This window comes from Aphis gossypii, chromosome 3 (assembly GCF_020184175.1).
Source record: "Aphis gossypii isolate Hap1 chromosome 3, ASM2018417v2, whole genome shotgun sequence".
NCBI lineage: Eukaryota > Metazoa > Arthropoda > Insecta > Hemiptera > Aphididae > Aphis > Aphis gossypii.
In genome coordinates, this window is record NC_065532.1 from 36,217,033 (window position 1) to 36,242,237 (window position 25,205).

A 25,205-nucleotide genomic window follows, 5' to 3' on the forward strand; every position below is an offset into this window, starting at 1 on the left:
TATAAGCTATTTAAAATGTATGAAACATTAAATAAACCTGTAAGTTCCACTTAAAATGTCGATTAAAATATAGATTATGTAAACATAATTTAAAAACTTCCTGTTCCCTTTTCAACGAAACAATATACATAAAATTGTTAAGCCTAACGGTTGTGTTCTGAATTTTAACTAACTATTTTTTAACCATTTTAATTTGTAAGACAGCACATCGTATAGTTAATATTGGTGTGTATTATTTATTTATTTTCAATAATAAAAATTTAACTCAAGGCTTAATATAACATAACGCACATAATATTATTATCATACATATATTATTCAACTTTTTCAAAACATTTATCTTTTGGCAAATGTATTTATTATTCTACCGTGAAATAATTTGAGTAAAAAATGTGTAAGATTTTAGATTTTCAATGATTTAAATTTACGATACTTTTATGTTTAAAATGCAGTTCATTTTGAAATCAGAACTCGGGTATGGTTATTTTAGAAAGTTTTTTATTCTTACGATTCTTACATTGTTCATAATACACAATATATTATGTCTCTTTTGACAACGATAAAAAATAAAAGAAGTTTAAGAATTTAATAGAACTGCATTTTTGAAAATATTTAATCTAAGAGCTGAGTTTGTTTTTTTTAGTAAAGTAATATTAAAGTATCCTAGTGCAGTAAACGATGCTACTCTAATTCCAACAGAAAATTTGAATCAGTTAAAAGTTATCTTTTTGTACACGTTGCACGATTTGTGTGTAAATCGTTTATTTATAAAAGTATAAAAAACAAAAATGAAATGGAAGCTCCCAATTCTATTATGTTTCGTGCAAATTTAAAATAGATTTTTCTTATAGACATCTCTACATCTCTTCTGCTTCTCACTCAAATTTATACTTAAAATTTTAAAATTAATTTTTATTAATTATTTGAATTTTTATGTTTAATATTTTTCTTATGTATTTTTTTTTAGATTTCCTTAGTTGTATACATGATATAACCCTTATAAACACGTTTATAGTTTTTAAATAATTAAGTTTAATTCAATTAGATAAAGTAATTATTTTCCACGGTTATTGTACAATTTGTAGGTACCTATGTGTATCGTAAAATAAATTTACTACGTGTTATAATATTAATATAAAATGATAAGAGTTACACATAGATGTACAACAATAACACAACTATAGTGTTGTACGGATGATGACTTAAGAAAAATCGACCACAATACAAGACGATTTCAAACTTCTAACCACGTACCAAGACAAATCGTCAAAATGCGTTTTGCCATGAATCCTTTAAAAACTCTATGTTCGCACTAAGAAACTTAATGGCGTTGATGATGATAATAATACCAACGCCAAACTTTGTAGCGTTTACTGTCCATTAAAAACGGTTAAATGGTACTGTTCGGGCTACGAGACGTGAAACGGCGTGTCATTCGGTCTGTCGGATTCGACCGTCCAACTCGCCGACCCGTTACACGGGATAGGTGTAGTCATAATACCCCCCTACCCGGCTCTATACCAGTTTACCACATTTCGAATTTAGAACCCTATTTAGAAGCCACGGAAGTTCTTGGAAACTCCTAACCGTATATAACAGCTATGTACATTATAATATTATATCATTAATAGGAATTCGGTCTTGGATTAATAATAAACACACATTTTTTACAACATTTTTTTGGTATAACGATACTATTAACCCCGATTATGACATTAATCCATGTTATATAACACTACACATATGCAATAGCAGGTATCTAAATGAGTATTTATGTAAACATTTTTTAAATATTCAAATATGAAATAGCCCATTTAAATTATATTTCTCAATAAGTTTTTATAAAATAAGTGTAAATAAAAGTCTTAAATTATATTTTATATAACCGATAGTTTCACTTCTATTATTATTATTTTACGTTTAATTTTTAACTATATTAATTTAAGTATATTGCGATCTTGTTTTTCTTTTTGATTGATTAACCGAAATGATCTCAATTAGTTGTTTTGTTTGTAAGATATAACTTAATAAATATGCATCATATTTTTTCTAATCGAACTTACATTATTATTAGAGCTAAGATATATATGCAATAAAAAATTTTAAAACATGGATTTTTTACGTTTTTACAGTTTAAATATGCAATGATATTACATTTATTCGAAATATACAGTAAATAGTAATATGCATTCTTTCCAAAAAATGTTAAAAAATGTAATACAAAAACACTATTTAAAAAACTATTTACATCATCGTGAAGTGATTCGTAGACAATACTGATAAAAGCAATAACCAAAAGTTGTAAAAAAATAACATACTGTTGCACATAAATCCTAGCCCAAGTTATAATATTGAAAATTGACGCTTCAAAGCCATTTAAATACTGTGATTTATGAATCAAATAACTAGAAACTGTCTTATTTAAATTTTCTAGCTGTTAAAATGTCGTTTGTTGAGAAGTATGATCTATTATGTTAAAGGATGAATCATATTTGTACAGTTCGCTGGTCAATAAATAGTCAAAGCAATCCATCAAGATAGAGTAATGGCTGCTAAAAATATTTTTTTCGATAAACTAACCCGTGGCCTTATATTATAGTTATATGTATGGTATGAAACATTTTGCGGTATTACTTGAAATCAATTCCTAGGTACTTAATTTTCTTACACGTTCTGTAGTTCTCTAATTGAAGTTTTACGTAAAGTAGTACCGACATCATGAATTGCATGGTTACACCCTACTAGGATCTAATATCATATTGAGAAACGTTTGCATCAGTAATTATAATTTATTTTAAATGTTGTATCGTTTTTAAAGTTTATTTTGTATGTATTCTTACAATACATAAGAGTTTATGAGCTACCTACCTAATGGATTATTTCACTATATCCTATGATTGGCCATATTTGGCACAATTTGATTTTATTTATTATAAAGTATTATGATATTTAAATTTAGGTTAGAAAATAATGTTATAGTAAATTATATTAACACAATAATATAGGAAATATAATATAATATTAGTACATTCAAATATCTCAATAAAATAACCTCTTTATTTATCAGTATTAGCAATATTTAATGTTATTTATCAATGTAGTATTACTTATTTTTAATTTGGGTTTTGGATAATCCAGGAATATTTACACTTTTTAATTTTTTATCTATGATGTATAGACCACTTATGCTTTGACGGCAATTGAATCTATTTTGTTATAACGGAAATACAATTTTGGCGTCGTCTTTGGTTTTGTTGATAATGAAATATACCTAACCATGTCAAGGTCTTAAATCCTAAGGATATGATTTATGAGTGTTGTTTCGTTGATAATAAGAAAAGAAAGGAAAACACGCTAAATTCAAAAAAAAAAAAAAAAAAATGATGTCACTGAAACACGCCAAACGAATACTTGTGCCAATCAGTCCCTTTCGTATCTATATGGTTCATGAAATTGGCAATTGGTTTTTATACGTATTTTATGTAAACATTGTACATCAATTTTCAAATGAATGATATAGTGTTTGATGCATTTTGCAGGAGTATATTACGTGAAACTTTTTTTTATTGAGTATCTAATCAAATTATCCATGAAATTCCAACGTATTATAATGATTCAAATATATTTTAAAATATTATTTTCTTTAGCTCTGAATCATAAACTCATAAATAAAAATAAAGAATAAAAAATGAAAAAAATATTTTTAAATTATTATAATCATTTGGACTATACGCAATTTAAATTTTAAATTATATTAGTATACTTATACCTTTTTTTTTTTTTTTATAAAATAGTGAGGTAGAGCTTTTATTAAATTATAATATTTTATAATATTTTTTGTCAACTAAAATGAGTTATTTAATAATAAATAGATAATACTATCATTAGTTATATGCCTTTTAAATTTTCAGAATTCTATAGTAAGAGTAACGTAAAGTGGTTATAAACTAAAAATAATATTATTTTTTTAAATATCTATCTATTATAAAAATGTGAATATTACATTTTTGATGATCTTATATTTGTTTATAAGTATTCTTTATAAAATTATTAGATATATAATATCCATTTTTAAAAATATCTAATATAAATAATGTATTTTATTTTGAACATCGGTAAATTTTTAATCATGTATAAATAAGAAAGTCATCTGTTATTAGTTATTAATTGAAGCTAAACTTATGCCACAAAAACACTAACAAAAATAGTTTAAACATTTTAATTATGTCGTTTTATTTAAAATATATTAAAAAAAAATTACATTATACAGTATTTAATGTTGTTTGATTGAAAATCCATCATTATAATAAATTGTTCAGTGTTCATTGTTCATGCTATTTATCCTAAAAACTATAGTAGGAATAAATATCTTCTTAGTTTAATTTCTAATCACAGTGTTCCATGATTTTTTCGAAAATGATTTTACTTGTTCAAATACAAAATAACATTTAATGATATATTATTTTTAATTGTTCAAATTAGTATAATGTTAATCGAAATTCGAACATTTTAAAGTTTAAATAGTTAACAAAAATGATTGAAATAACTTAGAGAAATCGTAAAACATTAATTAAGGTTTCTCAAAGTAATGATTTGGAAGAGGAAGCTAATATATTGTCCAGTTAGTTTTTCAGTTTTGACACTGATAAACTATTATTTGTGCAGCTACTTGAAGAATGTCGTTTATCCTTTTCGATCTTAACCAGACCACTATAAAGTCATAAACATTACAAAAATTTCAATTGAACCAAACGTATTATTAGATTCATTACAGGGAAAATTAATCAATAATATAATATAATATAATATTTTAAGGTAAATTCAATGCAGAATACAGATTATGAATTAAGTTAAAATAATTATTTGAGATTTATTAATATTTTTTAATTGGTATTGGGAAACAAAAATCAAATTTTTATTAGTCAATATTATGTGTGGAAAAGGTTAGAAATATAAACTAAATAATACAATAAAAGTTATAGCGACCGATTTCTCTACTCTACTGTTAAAGTATTCTATAATGTAGTTTATAAATGACGTTTTAGATTCTGAACAAAATGATGAATGTATTGTTTTTACAATGATGTGTATTTGTTTTTTTTATATTTTGTGCGTGTGTGTTTTTTTTTCATAACTATTTGGAACAGTAAAAATGTTTAGATTTTCATCTGTGTGATTAAAAAATTAGATCTAGTTATTATTTTGAATATCAAAAGTAAAAAACTTCCAATATTGTTAAAAATAAATTAATAAAAAAAAAGGAAAGGAAAAACTGAAATTTTTAAACGAAACTAATATAATAGGATAAAATTAATTATGTTTTTTTTTTTTTGTAATTTAAAAACAAATATCCATAGATATATCAAAAGTTAATAACAATTACATTATATATTATAACATAATATAATAGTATTTTATTAATTATAAATCGCTATTTTCAATTACTTCCCTATGACTTGTCAAGATGGACGAATCGAGATTAGTGTCCGATACTTATTTGTAGTCGATTTATTTTACTATTTAATATTACATTCGTGAAACAAAATTTATAGATAAACAATACATTTTGAACATTGTATAATAAAAATCGCGAACAAGTTCACTTATTAGTTTTGTAATTGTATCTTATAAAGTAATTAATTAATTAAAGATATTGTAAAATAATCAGTATGCAACGACGAGAGCAACGTTGTAATTTTAGACTTTTCTCGTTATATATTTATGTTTGGAAAGTAGTATAGATATATATATACGTTGATGACATAAACGTATAATGTGAAACTCATGCCTCAAATCGATCACACCTTTTGCTAAATAATTCGATCGCCATTTCCATTAAAGGGTTTCAGTAAAATAATTATAAGCGTCGGTAGTGTTGTTGAAGACTTTTATAATATACAACAAAGAAAAGCTTGGTTTACGTCAATCGAATTTGGGTTTACAATTTATTTTACAGTCCTTTAATATTCAAAAAATAATAGCAAACATATTTTTATTTAATAGGCATTAATTTTTGTTTGTGAGAATATTTTTTTGTATTTCGTCAACAAATATAAAATGTGTCCATAAAATTAATGTAGTAGCTATTCATTTTCATCTTGTTTTAGAAATGAGGTTTTATATTTTTAAAATGGAAACTTTTTTTTAAATTAATTTAGTTTATTATTAATATAATTATAAATAAAACATTATTATGGTTTTGGAAAATATATACATTTATTTATGTATTTTTACGAAATAAGATAGATAAATATTTTTCAGCGCCTTTTTTTTTTTTAGTTTGTTTTTGTTAAATTATGTTAGTTGCTTTCAAATCGTGTTGAAAGGTAAAACCATTAAGCTACTTTAGTAAGTTAATGGAAAACTGTGTAAAAATCTTTTAAATATTGCTTCACTGTAGGATTTGTTTTATAAACTAATTAGTATTGTTTAATAAAAAACAAAATTGTATAAAATTGTACTTACTTTAAGTATGATTTTTGATTTTGGAAGAATATTGTTGCAGAAATATTGTTATTTGTTTTTAATCTATTGAACGATACAATGCCAATGTTATGAAATGTTATCATTGTGAAGTTTAAAGGTGTAAACGTATGCTTGTTACAAGGGGATATAAAAGTATCCATCACCAAAAGAAAAGAATATACGCTATTATTGACTTTCTGTTGATTAAAAAATATTCATTTCGGAAGTGCATTTAAAATTGTTTTTATTACTTGGCTCATAAAAAAAAAATAATGATAATATACGATGGAATTCTAACTTCATAGTTGTAGAATTTAAAAACTCAAAAGTTACAATAAAAGCATATATTCGTAGAATTCATTATAATTGTATAAGGTTTCAGGCTCTATTGCGTGAAGGCGTAATAGTCTGTTACCACACGCCAATTCGTGGGTCGATCGGCGTAAATCCCTTAGAATGTTTATGTGGACTATTATACAATATTTTTTCGATGATCTTTATTTTTCTTTATATATAAAAAAAAAACTGTTTTATATTTTATGCAATTCATATAACTTTAAACTTTGTATGATATATTGTTATATGTAATCATATTTGCATAATGCCATGTACTTTAAAAAAATCTTTAAAATTTAACCAACATGAAAAAAATTATTCCCATTTACTTAATGTTGTACAAACTTTTTTCTTATGTTAACCATCACCAATTTTTTACAAATTTATGAAATTGCTTTATTTCAATTATTCTTGATGTATATATATACAAAATTATCCACCACTTATTATTCACAAAAACTTTAAAAATAATTAGTTATAAAAAAAAGTGCCAAAAAACTATTCTAGTCTATAGTGTATATATATACTTATAAATATATTATATACATTATAGTACCTATAGTATGTATATAGGTAGTAGTTTAGTTTGGTATAATGTTCAAACTAACTCATTAAATAATTAATACTTAATTAAAATTTTTTAATAATTAAGAATAAATATGCAGACAACTTTGTAACTGCTCTACTGCAGTGAGTTTCAAGTGAATCATTGTTTTGGATGTGTGAATTTAATGATGTATGATTTTATAGTTTTATACAGAAAACAATTCTAGTGGAGATGCCGTGTCAGCTTAAATCACTAACTTTTTCATGATAATTCTATTAAATTAATTTATTTTACTATGGTTGATTGACTTAATTTTTAACAAAAACATTGCAATTAATAAAAGATTAGTAAAATGTAATCAAAATACATTGCATTGTAATATTATTTTTATTAGCCTTTGAGTCAATAAAACTTTATTGTAAAATAATATAAATTAACCATGTCATAAATACGTAACATTTTAAAATTAATGTACATATTTTAAAAATATGTGTAGGACTGTGAAGTGTAACCAAATTCATAATAAGTAAAAGTTTTAAGTTTAATATTTTTTTTGAATTACAACAAAATAATTAACATTGCTATTCATATCATTGTTTATATCATTTGTATAAGTATAAAGAAAATTGTTTTTTTTTTTTTTTATAGGTACTTTTATACATTTTTTTCTTTTTTTCTTTCAATATGATCAACTTATAAGTAACCTTACATTAAATTTTAGATTATTGTCTATACAAATGCAATACATTTTAAATTATTAATTACAGAACAATTTGCGAATTTTCACAATTTTTTAACGAATTTTGTTAAAATTAGAACTTCAAATGTTCATTACAGAAAATTGTGCTTTATATATTTGAAATTTTTAACAATATGAATAATAATTTATAGAGAACCTTGTTTCAATTTTCAAACTTTTTGATAAAAAATTTAAATTTTTTTTGTTCAAATAGAATTAAGATATTTTAAAATAAATTTATTCATATATAAAAATGATAATATTAACCTTTGGTGAAAGTGTCATGTATTTATAGTTTTCGTTTTTGAGTGTCAGATATCTATTGGTTTTGAATAAAAATATAAAAATAGTTTTAGCACCAAGAAAATAAGTTAATTAAGGATAAATATTCATATTAGGAATTACATTTTAACAGTATTTTATTATAAAAATCTAGTAAATTATTACATAGTTATAGTAAAACAATTTTAAATTACAAATTTTCAAAAAATTTTCATATTATATTTTTATATTGTACGCCAATTCAAAATTTCATTCCAAAATAAATTGATTATTCTAGAAGGAACTATATAAGATGCTGATTTTTTTTTATATCCTGCATTTTATTTGAATTTATCGATATAAAATGTCTTTATAGTTTTCTATCGGTAATTCAATATTATGGTTTTTTCCAGGTAGTGTCAACCAGAAATTATGTTTATTGACTTTATTAATATTTTTGCTAGTTTTTAACATCCCTTTCTTATAAGCGTATTAGTGAAATATCGTTACATGAAAAGGTACATTTCCTCCTGTGGAATTGATCTGTTTGAAGTTTCTACCGAATTGCATGTTTTCTTATGATATTAATTATTCCACCATGATTTAAAATTAATAATATCCGAGTGTATTATAAGTTGAACTTTAAATTTGTTTTTATTACTAGACAGTATAATTACCTTGAGATATTCGAGAATGGTGTAAATTCGATACGATTGTCTGGATCTGAAGATAGAGTGTAAAAATGACAACAGTCAATGACTAAAGACGTTTTCGAACTCAACCAAATTTTCCAGTTGTACCTAATTGTATGGATAAAAAAATATAACTAAAGAAATGTTTACACTCAACGCATAGAAGCACGTTATGGCTAGTATAAGTTATTACTTACATCTCAATTTCATAAAATATGCGACTCGTCACGTTTCTGCAATCATCGATTCTAATATAATTCGATATATAGACAATATGAATATAGTATTTACAAAAATCATAGATGTATAATATATTCATAAGCTGTGAGTATTGGTTATACTTTATAATATAGGTACCTTGTACAACTTTGGATGGTTTTGATATTTTTTCTGGTTTTATTATACAGTTCAATATAACAGTTTATACAGATATTTTTTTTCTGATACAAAAAAGTATTGTATTCGATACTATTTCATCACTATATTAGATTTATCACTGAAATATGAAGTAAAAAAAAAAAAAAAACAATAATTCATAGTCTAGAAGATATATGTATTTTTTTTTTTATTCTGCTTGTTGCGAAATGATCAATGAAGATAAAATTAAATTATTTATCAGGGTCACGAAGACCAAGGAACTAAAAATCGGTACTATAAATTGACTTTTACTGGACCGGGTAGTAAATTTGTTTACGATTTTTCTCATTTTTTCAATCACGTATAAAAATTGCCTGCGGCCGACATGTATTTTATTGAGTTATATGATTTTGATGGCCTTATTGTGTGCAGAGAACTAAATCAAATTTTCAAGTGATATAAAAAATTTAACTTTTCTCGGTCGATTATTATTAATCGCATGATATGCTTTGACAGTTACACTTTGATAACTTTTATCTTCTTCTTTACGATCCAATTATTAGTAGATTGGTGTAGGAATCAATTTAATTAAGGAAAAGATAAAAGCATTTCGTTTCAAGTATTTCTAATATCAACAATCGGTCATAATAATAATATATAATATTGTATAGTGAATTCAATTCAGCATAGTGTTAAAATAAATTACACCTTATCATAGGTACCACTATAAATATTTATACATAATTTTGTATTGAGTACCTGCAAAGCTGTCATTCTACATATTTCTTTGTCATACAATTGTCTACTACTAATACTTTACCTTATGTCTACTGTTATGTCTACCGAAACATTTTTAAGGTGCATTGACTTGTAGGTCATCAAAGTTTTTTTTTTATTTATTGTGACTGTTAAAAACATAATGTTAATATGTAAGTAACTGCTTAATTTTTAAATTTAATGTTATAAGCTATTGGGTAAAAACCCCCAAAATTATATAACCTTAATGTTATAATTATCTATGAGTTCTACAGACATTTGGTTAAACATAAATAAGAATTTGATTATAATAATTTCTGAAAAAAAAAATAAATATAAAAATAACATATGTTATTTATTTAATTATTTTAGTATTGTAAAGCAGTTAAACATCGATCAAAAATTCAAACCATAATATATATATATGCGTGTATATAATTGTATACCATTTTAAATTTTATTTAATATCTGTGAAATTTGACCATTTTATTATTTCTGAAATGTACATTCATAAATTGATTAATTTAAATTATTTTATTAAGTAATATCATTAAAAATAATAATGTAATTATGAGTTTTTATGCTTGTAGTTGTCTGATTTTTACATAAAAGGTAGTATTATATAGTAATTTCAAATGATAAACTAATTTTAACTCTATAAAATATCTCATTAGTAAAACAATATAAAAATCCATACCGATGTTTCTTAGTCATAATAAAAATAAATGGTAAAAATTACGCTATTTTATTAAAAAAAATATACATCACTCAGTAATTATATGTAATTAAAAATTTTATTTGAATTGATCATTATAAATTTAGATCAAACTCTAGATATAATTATTATAAAATAACCAACATAATACTTAATGAGTAAATAGAGGAAAAAAACTAAATCATTACACTAGAAGGTAGTAAATATTAAACAAGACAATAAATTAATCTCTACTAAGCCCTAAAAATAAAAAAAAATCTTAATTAATTTTGGCTATTTTTCTTTTGATTTTTGACTCTTCATTTAATATTATTATTTTAATGATTTTTAAAACAAATTAAATAAATATAGAATATATATATTTTTTGTAATACGTTATGCAGACCGTATTATATCTACCACGTTTTAAATAATTTTAATTTTAAATCTAACTTATGACGCATGAAACGGTAAAATAAGGAGGTGTGTTTATGAAAACATTTGGCCAATATAATAAACTGCCATCCCAGAGTAATGACTTATTAAATTAATATTACGTTCAGTAAGTGATAGAGAAAAGTAAATTTCAAATAAATGTACACAATTTATTCAAAAAGTAAACCTAAGGTTTGTACATTTTGCATTACTTGTGTGACAATAACTACCTACTTACATGTAAGACATTGTTATTGTACACAAAATATTCTATTAGACTCCAGTTCAATTTTATTAGAAATTATATCATTTGCACGATGATTAACGTTTATGTTTGTGAAAGTTTATGTTGAGATTTGTATTTTACCAAAAATATCCACAGAACGTTGAAAAAAACAAATGAAACAGAGTATGAAGGAGTTCATTAAATTTATAATTGGTATGTAAAACCAGCTAGGAATTAAGGATCCTTAAAGGGTTAGGTTTAAAGAGCATGAACCATTTTTTCGCGTAGTTGTAGGCAGAGAGGGGAATAATTCAAAGAAGAAAAAATAAAAATCTCCCGAATCACAAATGCCACTCGGTACGTGCCAACAAGATTGTAATACGATACGTATAATAGAGGGGAGAAAAAAATGGAGGAAAAAAATGTTTTTGTGACTATGTTGAGGTAAATATAGGTAGTTCGTTATGGCATGCAAAATTTAAATTAAAAAAAAAAAGTAAAATTCCTAGTTTTCAGTTATAAAAACGATTGATGTTAAAGATTTTATACAAATTCTTGAAGTTCAAAATCCTATAGGATTCCACAGAATTTTGTTTTTGACTCAAAAATAAATATCCATACATTTAATAACAATAATTACTTACCATTACTTGTTACTTAATATTTACATTTAGAGTATTTTTGTGTAAAAGTGTTTGCTCATATAAATTTTTATAAATTTCTGATTTTTAGATTGTCATAATTTATGTGTACAAGCACTCGTTTCAAATTAGTTCTTTAATATTTTTTTTAAGAGGATGTCAGCGCACTGTTTGTTTTCTCTTTCTGAACCATGCTCAATATAGACAAAACGTATTTACGGAGAATCATTTTTTTTTTTTTTATGTTTTTGGTTAATCTTAGAGTAAAATTACCCATTATAAAAACGATATAAAATAATATATTCGAGGGTATGACATAACAATTTGTCTAAATATTGTTTCAAAACAATTTAAACATCAATTAAATTTACAATTTTTTTTTTTTTTTTGAAAGTTGGAAACAAAATCAAATAATAATAAAATATAAATTAATATGTCACACCCTTAAAAGTATTATCCTCTATAGTTTTTGTAATAGGTGATTTTACTTTAGGATTACTTAAAAATCATAAAAATAAAAAAATAAACGATTTTGGGTGAAAGAGTTTAATCTATGTTGCGCGTCTGAGAGAGAAAACAAATAATATTACGCTAACCCTCGTAATGTTAATTTACGAATAATGTTCATACAAATATGTTTTCTTTTTATTAATTCTATATAGAATATACATTTAATTATGTGGGTAGAATTTTTCATATGATAAACGTGAACCACGATTAAACAATAATATGTATTTTGTGATAGTTAATTAAATTTAATTTGCTACGCAATAATAGAAAACGTGTTTATCAATAATTTTTAAAATTAAAATTTGTCTGTTACAGTATGAAGGGAATCATAAACAAAGTAATATTCAACGTTTTAATATACACAACTTACACTATTAGTTATTTTTATTTAATACAAATAAGCTTCATTTCTACGTTTAGATAGTCAACTTATCAATGATCAATTTATCCATGAAATTTGTTTGGTTCGTTAAATTAAGAGATGCGGGATTTCCCAAATGGTCAAAAAGCTTTAAAATAAAGTACAGACAGAATCTGTCATGATGGACAAAGTAATTGCAAAAGTACCTATTAGACGAATGATGTACGCGTCTAGATAGACATAAAAGTACGAGTAAACGACTTAATAGTTGTCTTAACAAATGTAAATGTAAAAAAAAAGTTGATAGTTTTCTATGAGCAACATTAAAACCTAACATCAGTAGTTGAATAGTTCACTGTTCTATTAATAGTTTTCAATTTGAATTAATAATAAATTGATAGAACATTGTATATCATCTCTATCTTTAAAATTAATGATAAAATATGAGCCACTATTTTATCATTTATCTTACAGAATAAAGAGGCATTATTTATTTCATACTCCAAAATTAACCAGTAAACCGTTATGTCAATTTCAAATAGATTATTTTTTTATTATTTGTAATTCTATACATATTTAGGAATTATTTTATTATATTAGGTTAATATAATCATATATTTAGCGTTATTCATGTATTTTTTACTATGGATTTAATTTTTATAAAATGTAATCACTGGTTAATCGTTGACACAACACTTTAACTACTTGCAGTCTTGCAAGCTGCAGCTATCTAAAGCATAACAAAAAAAAAAAAAAAAAGATTGCTGAAAATTAAAAAATTTATAAATATATAAGTTTATTAAGCAAACATCTTAATAAAAACTTTATTGTAATATATTGCACAACACCCATGCTTATTGTTTTCAAAGTTAGCGGTGCCTATCTGTTAATCACAATAAAAATTTGTATCCAATCACAGTACTACCCGTCTTAACATCACTATTAATCTTTTAAAATGTTTAACAAATTAGTGTAATATACGACCAATATAATCATTTTTTCGATTATATAAAACTAAGAGTCAAATTGTAAAACTATGAAACTTGTTACATTAAATCTTACACTGAGTATTTCATTTAATTGTTCCACCGAGTTTTTATAATATTGTTCGATTTATTATTCTATAGCTATAAATAAATGTACATGAATATTCGAGTATTCATGTTTGTGTTTTAGATATAAAGTAACAATTTGGATGCATAAAGAACACCAAATTGATTTTACGGTAACATATTGAGTATGTTTTTTTATTTATTTACTTTTTTTTCTTAAGTACGTGATCACAACTAAAGATAAAATCAGTGTTCTAACGTTTTATGTAGCTCTTTTATTGATTTTAAATTGAACATAAATGGGTAATATACCGATTTTTTCTAATTATCTTAGAAAACTGAAATTGTTTTACTATTTTCAAACTAATCTGAACATAGCGACGAAAGAATTGATGTTACAATACAATAATAGTTTTTATGATAAATATATTGTTGTCTTTTGTTTATAAGAATATTGTTCGTGTATACAGATGATTTTATAAGGCGCATGTAAGTACATAACACTTTAACGATCAAATCAAGATAAAATTAATTCTTTAATATTTTAATAGTTCCTCTAAGTTTATTGTATAAGAATAAATTATAAAGGAATATATGTAAACATGATTTGTATTGAGCTCAAAACCGTTCAATATTATAATACTGTATTGAAAAAATAATTTTATCCAAAATACTCGTTTTCATTGGTTTTTACATTTTCTTATCTCTGGATAACGATATATTTTTTGTTTTTCGATAATTCTTCATTTATTCTTGTTTCTTTTATCTTATAGGTTTTACTGGTTTTAGTAGAAAGAAAACAAATGGTACCATTGGCCGGTTGTTTGCTTTATTTGAATTCATTCAAACAAGATGTACAGAAAAATATACTGTTTTCAAATAAAAACTTCAACGATATCTTGTTAATTTATTTTTTGTTCGTAGTTTAATAATATTATTGATTATTAAAACTTTTAGTTTGAACAATTACATATAGGGTACTATATACACACTATCAAAATAAACCATTAAATTTTTTTTGAATTTTTGAAATTTAAAATACTTTTTGTTATAGTTGTACTGATCTCTGTCTAAATTCATTTTATTGGCGCTGTTTGTTCATATAATAAAAAGAATAATAAGGAAATGTTATTACAAAGATAAATAAAAAAAAAGGATATGAATCACAGTGTGGAGAATAATTTAACTGTATACTTGTAAGTGTTTATTTCAAATACCATATTATTATAACAAGGCACAACCAGAATCGATTCTCTAAGAGCGTGCACAATAAGTTGTTATATTGCAGAATTGCTAGGTCTAAAATATATCCATTCACTTTTAAATATTATTTATTATTAACTTCGTGATATTTAATTTAACATATTTTGAACTAAGATTACAGTTGCAGTCAGTATGTAGCTGTAAATTCATTTCAATACTTTAGTAGACTTAAAATTATATTTTTTTCCATGATATTCTTTAGCGTTAAATTAAATTTATTTTTACATATTTCATCACAAATTGTATTTTTGATTTTGTATGCACTTTTATAATATTGGAGACTTTTTTATATTTTTTTGACACTAAATTAATTGTTTTTATTTCAATGTAAAGTAATATAAATATGAAATTGCAATTTAATTACATTTCATTATCAGTCAGAAATTTATAGTTTTGTAGTAGAGCTATTTTGATTTACTAAATTATTGTTTTTTTTTTATACAATATCAAAATCAATAGTATTAAAATATTAATTTGAACTATCTAACTAAGTGGGAGGGTACAACGTTTTCAATAATACAACCATTATTATAATTATTACAAACTGCAATGGTAAACTATACATATAAAGTATATATACAATGAAATTCGATTTTCAAACCTGTAGTTTAATTACTATAAGTAACAAACCTTTGACTTTCAAAAATTCTGTTTTTGAGTACATAACCCACTAGCTGTAACTCATGTGCTCCGCCCCCGTGAATAGTTGTTTGCAAATTATGGAGCTGTTTCTTTGTCTTATAGTTATTTCGATCATAAAATGCTATATAGGTAAAGTGTACATATCGTATACATAAGCAAAATAATAATTTTAGTTGTTTAGAAATTTACATAAATATATTTATAGATAATAAAAACAATTTTTTCTCACATTAATATCATTATTCTTATATCCCGGGAAAAATATTATAAAATATTATCATAACGTCGTTAAATAAATAAGAATAATAATGATTATTAAACTATAACAATGGGTTAGCATTTTGTGGGTTTCCGCATCATACAGCCAATCAGCAAGCTACTGACGTACTATTTACTACTTTTCTATTGGTTATTAGTTATTATTATAACTTTATACGTTTTAATCTATCTTAACAACCTAAGTCTCAATATTAAGTACGCTAGTTATAGTTAGAACGCAGTGATCTATCCTTCAAACCCCGCAAGACCATTCAAAGTACCGATTCGTTATTACATCTCATATACCTCCACAATAATAATTGATTCATCGTCGATTCTCTATACACATTCTGAGGTAAGTCGTAGGTGATTGCTTAACTTTACGCTTTAAACAATTATTTTAATATATTAGAATATCTATAATATAAAAGCAAGTCCCGATTTTTTGTCATGCATACAAATCCACACGGTTCAACGTATCATCACCAAATTTTTAACTGTTATACTTAAAGGTTTGCTGGAGGTTTTTAGTACTACTTTTGTTAGAGAACATGTCAAATATTTTGACATTTTCAGATTTGTACAGAAAAATTATGTTATTTGTATCTAAACACACTATTTGGAATGAAAACGAAATATATCTACGTGTTCCCATAGTTACAGTATGTGTACCTTTATTTAATTTATTTCGAAAAGGGAACACAATAAGTTGCATAAAACAAGTTGTATGTCTTTCCTGTAAAATTTGAATTGCTTAATTATACATTTTAATCAATTTTTTTTATATATTTTAATATTATACGTTGAAATTCAAATTTTACAGAAGAGACACAGAACTTATTTTATGTAACTTATTATGTTCCCTTTTCAAAATAAATGAAATAAAGATATACATACTGTTACTACAAAAACACGTAAATATGCTTCATTTTCACACCAAATACAGTTTTTTTTAGATAAAAGTGACATAATATTTCTGTAAAGATCTGAAAAAGTCAAAGTATTAGAAATGTTCCCTAATGAAATTGGTACTAAAACCTCTAGCAAACTTTCAAGTATTACAGTTAAAAATTCGGTAACGATACGTTGAACGGTATGAGTGACAAAATATCGGGACTTGCTTTTATACGTAGTATAGATTATCAGTATATTAATTTAAGTAGTCTATCTTAGTAGTACTCAATTTTTTAGTAATACTATCTTCAATATCTGTATCATTTATATAGAAATATAATACAATTGCTGGTATAATATTATGCATTCAATATGTATAGTGTATACACAATATATATATTTACTAATTTTGAATTAAAAATAATTTCTCGAAATAGTTTAGATATAAATTGTTTACCTATTGATTCACATCTAATTCATTAGCAATAACACTATTATACTTTCTTTACTATACAATGCCTCATCAACGATAACAACTAAAAAGTAATAATTTATAAGATGTGTACATTTTAATACCACAGTCGAAATTATAAAAAATATTAATACTATTTTTCTAAATCCAGAAGTAACGTTATAATATGTACCTACTCGTATTTAACTATTAACTGTCATGATATATAAATTACCATAACTAATAACAAATATAAATGGTGAATTTAATTATTAAACTTAATTTATGAACAACTAAATATTAGAAAAAGAATGTTATCGATAGCTTAATTATTAATTATTATTTAAACTATAAAATAATACTATAACTTATAATATTAACGCGAAGAATAAATCCTAAGAGTGCGTGTGCGATATGCATTTTATAGGAATGTTCAAGGAATATCAGCTGACGATTTTTTTTTTTTTTGTAAAACCATTGTAATATTATACTGCATAAGCATAGATGTAACACATGTCACATAGAATATCACTTACGTAGGTAAATGTGTACCGCGATGAATAATAGTGAGCATGCATCGATACTGCAGGTGTGTGTACCAACGTGTTAATGCGGCAATGCGACAGACGCGTATATGTCTCGTATATGTCGCACGTCGGTTTTCACGACGACGACGGTTTACGAAAGTGGTCAAAATTTATTACACCACGACGTAGGTAATAAATCACGGTGAAATTTCGTTCCCCTGCCTATTCCAAATAGTTCGATATATTTGGTTACAATAATTTGTTTAAAATAATCGTATTTGAGGTGGTATCGTATACCGATGATTGCGCTTCGGAGTATACAATATAAAAATATATAGCGTCACTGCAATTCAAATTAAACGCCAAAAAAGTTGGAAGACCTGGCCATTGTAAACTATACCGCATCACATTTCCAGGTACGTTAAAAACCATGTCAAGAAGTTGGGAGAAAGTCGTGAATTTTTTTCTTTTCTCCCTAGTCTATGCTTTTCACCAGCCACTCATTAGATTTCCAGTAAACTGACGAAGTCTTGAGCAATAAAATAAAAGAGCATTGTTGCTTATTAAAGTAATGGTGAAACAAGGTGTTGAATTAAAAAAAAAAAAGAGTAAACTTGGCCACAATGTAGAATGTAGATAACAGGTACTTTTGTAGGGTGACTTTTTTGTTAAGTGGTATTTAACTTTGTATTTTTTTATTAACAATCAAGATGTTGATGAAGCTTGTACATTTTTGCAAATAGACTGATGGTGTGTGCTGATCTGGTAATAACTGACGTCGAAAAATAATCGCTTGCACAGTGTGAATATTACATAGTGCATGTCATGAAACATAACTCATTGATTAAAATTTCTGTTTTAGATTTAAATTTTTAACACATAAATAATATTTAAAATATTTATTATATTAATTTGTATATTATATTTACTTAAATTCTAGATTTAATACGAATTTTAATGACAAATTATGAAACAATCATTAAAAACCGTATATCAAATCGTAACATTTTTACATACGATTTTTGAAAAGATAAAATTAAGTTTTAAGTTTCTGTGCTGTAATATAAAATGAAGTTTTAATATCATTTTTAATATATGCCTGTCAAAGATGTGACATGTATTATATGATATATTTATATCTAAATCATTATATTTCCAGGTAATCGAAAAATATGAAAAATAAATGAAACAAAACTTGAAAAACTACACTGAGCTTTTCTGAGAATTATTTTTAGAATGCAATGATTAATAGTTCTCAAATTTAAAAAGACAGCGCACATTCTCTACACATATTCAAAAGTAATCTACCAAAAAGTAATTTTTACAAGACTAAATCCCAACTGGATCTCAGCGTAACTAGACAAGAGCCCTACACTGAACTTATTAACTAATCTGCTTTTCATTTCGTAACTTAATATGAACTCATATTCTATAGCATATAAGCTTAAACTTCCAGGTACTTACGAAAACTTATTACATTATATTATTATGTCATATTATTAAAATATTTTAAATGTTTCTGAATTATTGTTGAATTTTTTTTTATTCAAGGAAAAATATCTAACACGTTTTGAATATTTACATGTAATAATGTAGCTAAACTAAACTTTTTTCATTAATGATTAATGTATATTATTGTGATGGTTACTATGCTATAGGCAAAGTAAAAAATTATGACGTTTAAGCGTTTGACAATAATTACGGTTAGGTTGGTCGAACAATAACAACTGTAGACTGTAGTACTTAATGTTCGTGTTAAATGATAATTATATTTCTTAATAGTCATTTTTTTTTTAAGTTTAACGTGTTTTATATTTATATTAATGGATATTATCAAAATATTTTTTTTTAATGTAAAATGATTATATACAATTTTTAAGTCTTGAAAATTCATTGAAATTAGCTCATGAAAAATATCGTATTTAAGAATACTATCTCGTGTTACTTATTATTTTTAATATTATCTATGCGAAAAAAAATAATTTTGATTTTAACGTTCTTCTACTTGATTTAATACTATTTAATTTTACCACTGTGATGGCTACGATTCGTCAAAAGTATTGAAGAAACATTTTACATTTTTTTACTCAAAGCTGCATAAAATTACCGTTGGGATTATTATTTTTAAACAATACGAAACACGCATTTGAAACACTACGTAGACCTATAAAATAATATACACAGTCAAAATTATTGTCTCGCGACTCTTCTACGGCATACCTACAATCTAAAAGCATACGATTAATGCCAGTTTCACTTAAAAACAGTTTTTATTTTTCCACTCATTTGTGAAATGGTATCGTTGATATTCAGCACAGTCGTATAGGTTATTAGTCGACTTTTAAATTTTGTATATTACACCGCAGTGGGATTTGTAATGAATATTATCATGATAATTTTTTAAATGAAATTGTAAAAATCAATATAATTCACTTTGCAAACTATAGAATTGAATCTCTCTTATGATATGTACTCGTATAATTTAATAATAATAAATCTATATTATTTTTGAAATTTTCTCTCGAATATCTTTTCATTATTTTAATTTGATAACCATGAACAATTTCCGGTATTTTTATTTACAATCTTATAATATAATACAAACTTTATATTATTTTTCATTGGTACACAAATTATTATTAAATGGTACTTTTAATCAAAAGCTGATAGTATGTAGAATAAAATAAAACACAAGCTTAATAAAAAATATATTAATTAAAATATAATGTGATATTATTACAAGTTTGATAAATTGTTTACATTGTGTTGATATTGTAACTGTTTTTTACGTGTTATGTTAGTAATATAAGTATTTATTTTAACGAGTAATGACATTAAATAAATAGTTTACAAATATAAGTATACAATTAAGAAATATAGTAAGTTATATTAATTATTTGTCATCGTGGGAGTCTTCTGAGTCTTCCGATAAGAGTCAATGTCCTGTGGCAGGCGATATCTGTGTATTAAATTCTGAACGTAGTGATTAACGTATTGATTTTACAATTGTGTGTGTGTTTTTTTGTGTCTATGAACAGCATAACTTATCGAAATAATGCTATTTTCCTGAGTATTTTTTTTGAAGAATTGATAAAAAAATTTTGGGTTCCTAAAAAAACTTGAAAATTTAATACAAGGTTTATCATAAGTCGTTATTAGTGTAGTTAAAAAACATCAAAATTCGTTACTGACAAATTTTTTTGTAAGCGTTTAAAGTTAAAATTTTTACGAAATATTTTAAAATCGTGAAAATTCACAAGTAATTTTTAGTTGAAAATTTATAAAACTTGTATTTATATCTAAGGTTAAAAAATTTAACACTATGTTTTCCATATTTTTTTTTCAAATAGCTATAGAAAAAACTCGAAGCGTCACTATAGAAAAATGTTATAAGTATTTAAATTTTAAATTTTCAGGAAATTGCGTTACAATAACGATTTTTCATCAAATGATTTTCAATATTTATTAATAGACAAAAATCATTAGTCGTAGATACTTAAAAATTTTACCAGTTATTAAAATTGGCATTTTCTTTACAGTATTTAATTTAAAAAAATTTTTAATTGTTTTAATGCTATTTATTGGTATTTGAAATATTTGTTTTTGTTTTTCATAAGTTTTTTTTTTTTTTAAAATATCGATAAATATTTTTGACCGAGTCAAAATATTTGACAATTTAATATAAAGTTCCTCATAAGTTATTTTTGTAGTGATTTAAAAATTATAAAAATACATATGCACAATTCGTTTTTATTAGCGTTTTAAGTTCAAATTTTGTCAAAAAATCGTCAAAATCATGAAGATTTGCAAGTTATTTTGTAGTTATAAATCATAAAAATGTTTGTATAAGTAGCTAAGAGTTGAAAATTAAATGCAAGATTTTCTATAAGTTTGGCTTACAATAATTATAAAAGAACTTAGATTTTGGTGTATTCAAATTAAATCACTTTTTTTTCTCTATCCACTGGAAAATATATTCTAGATTGTCGAATTATCTCCGTTCAGAATCGTTTTTTTGTATACAATGATACATATTATGATACCCCGTAAATTTAATTAATATTAAATTTAATAGTGACCTACTATACAGCAGAGCGTTACTCACTGTATCACTTCTTTTTTTTTTGTTCTCAATTCCGTAGTGTTAGACACTTCTAAATAATAATAATATATGATATGATATAATAGTTTTCAAATAAGTTGACAAATAAAAGATTATTCTGAAATTTCTATTGATATGGGTACTTGGACAATTATTAAATAAATTTCATAAAAAACATGTAATAGTAGTCTAGAAGTAGCACACAAAAACACTAACAAACTTGTCGCTTCGTGTGGTTTATTGATGAATGACTCCAGTTTTTATCCAAAAACAAACTTTTTTTTTTAACTGAAAATAAAGAACTCAAACGAAGAACTATAAATTCCATTACGGTTATTTACGAAGCCATAATACATCCAATACCATGACAAAAAGCAGATAAGGCACATGTAGTTACTATTACTGTTTCAAATTAAATTATAAATAATTTATTTAATACTTTATGTAAATTATTTTTATATCGTATACAAGATTCTTTAAAATATTAAAGAATGTATAATACATATTGAATTTAATGACAATTATGTTGTTTTTAATTCAATTTCAGATTATATTCATCCAATGTCAATGTTAAATAATACGATACATTGAATATGTTTTTGTAGTTTCAACAAGAAATGTATTTAATGTTTATTTCATATTATTTACAAAATTATATATAAAAATTCTAAGAAAATGTCGTATTAAAACATAATATTATACAATAAATTATTTCACTTGTATAATATATTTTAAATATTGAGAAAAGTGAAGTATGTACTTTATGTTAGAAAAAACAAAATTTTATGAACGAAATAATTTTATAAGACCAAATTATATAATAAATAAATAATAATATTGTCGATATAGTTAATAATAATACATATATGAACAATTTTTCTTTAACAAATATTATGTTTTCGAAATAATTGTTCTGTTAAAATCTATTACATTTTTTACAAAATCTTCAAGCATTATTTTCCTATAACATGAACTACTAAAAATAATTAGAACAACTAATTTATGTTTATAATACCATTAAAATGAAGAAGTATTATTCATTTGACTGTTATGAGAATTTGGATTTTCGCTCAAATTGAAAAATAGAAATGAAACTTAATAACGCTAATCTTAAAATCACCCGACCCAGTGTTTTAAATGATACTTAATAATTATGTATAACATGATTTAATCATTGCATTATATATATTTTTTTAATATTATGATTAAAACCAGTTAAATATAAGTATAATAAATTCAATTTTTGATGATTGTTTTTCTTCATTATATAGTAATAATTTAAATATTAATTATATCTTAGTTATTCAATATGTAATATTAAATTAAAAAAAAAAAAAACAGTATTGGTTTTTTTTTTATAAATTTTGAATTTTATTACATTCGTATAGTTGTATGATTAATCATCAGTATAATTTAATTAATTATAATATCTATATTCAAATTAATTCTGATTAATAATTTTTAAGCCGATAGATGAAAAATATTATACATACAATAATTATTGACTTATATAAACTAATAATTTCTATTAATGTAATCAATTTATTGTTAAAATTAAGGAAATTTATATTTTAAATTAATTAAATAAACAAGATATAATAAATTTACATTTATACAATATCTGTTATACATTTCTTGAGGGCATCACGTGCAGCTCTTTGTAATAAAATCCACTAGATAACCATTATAATATTATGATATTCTATGTTAGCGTTAAAATACAACTAATTTAATTATTAACTTGTATGTATTCAAAACTTATTAAAATCAAACTCTACAATGTACATCAGCTGCATGTATTATAATAAATATGGTGGTTTGAACTTGTAAAATAAAACTAATTTTTAACTTATGTTATTAAAAAAATTCAATGTTAAATAAACAATAACGTTTATTGAATCGCTTTTAAGAATTATTTCCATTGAATTTATATTAAATTCAATAAAAAAAAAGTGTAAATATACTTGTTGTATTTACGTTAATGCATTTTACAATTTTTTAAGTTTTTGGTTTATCTGATCTAATAAAAGGTGTATAATTGGCTTTAGACGTACATAGTGTACAAGTTTATCATGAAATAAATTAAAGTACATTATTTCGCTAAATATTTTTAGTTTAATGTATTATAGAACTACTCAAAATGTTTATTGGGTAAATTGAAAAGCACATATATGAATATATAAATTATGTACCAATTTGATTGAAATAGATCATTGTGGAATAACTTAAGTTTCAAACCTATGTTGATAAAAACTTGTTGATTTAAATTAAGTAGGTTTAAGGTACATTGTATTGATTTTTTTTTTTATAAAAATGTTTTATTTGAATTCCAGGGTTTATATCTAGGCCATTCACGTACAAAACACAAAGCGTGGTTGGTACAATAATATAACCGCACTCAATAATTGTGTACAGCGGTCTATATAGATGAATAGCAAGAGAAGGCAAGTAAAATTTCATATTTTAAACACGTTTGATTATACAGTAAATACTTTATGTTTAATAAATTAGTTTGAATACATAGAAGATTTGGTTGTATTTTTTTTTTGTGGTGTTGAGGACGGGGAAGGGGTTGGTTATTTAAATTATCATGTAGCTTCTATAACTATCTAAAACGAGATTGCTGTTTAGAATTCGATTTTATTTTATATTTAACTACCCGAATAATGATAACTGTTATATTAAAATAAATAATAAAAATCCATAAAATAGTAGTATAAGTATTCATTTGATGATAAAATAAAAAATATGAATACGTAATAATCTCCTTTATTCTGTGAATAAATTTAAATAGTAATGTAGGAACGCATTTATTAATATTGATATCAATAAATAAATTAAAACAAACTTTTTAGTATAAAAATATTTATTAGTAGACTAGACAATTTTATTGTTAAGATATATTACAAAGTAATATACTTATAATATAAATATTATATATATTTTTTAAATTAAAAGTTGAATATTTAAATGTAAATTTTTTTAAATTTTTATCA

At 23.7% G+C, this 25,205-nt stretch overlaps 1 protein-coding gene across 1 annotated transcript in view; it reads left to right on the top strand.

Annotated features, from left to right (window-relative positions):
* Positions 1–25,205, top strand: part of LOC114128299 (uncharacterized) — a 161,456-nt gene that overhangs the window by 49,219 nt on the left and 87,032 nt on the right. Inside the window, exon 3 of the mRNA XM_050203179.1 lies at positions 24,543–24,653. The gene's annotated coding sequence lies outside the window, so the exon portion shown is untranslated. The remainder of the gene's footprint in view (positions 1–24,542; positions 24,654–25,205) is intronic.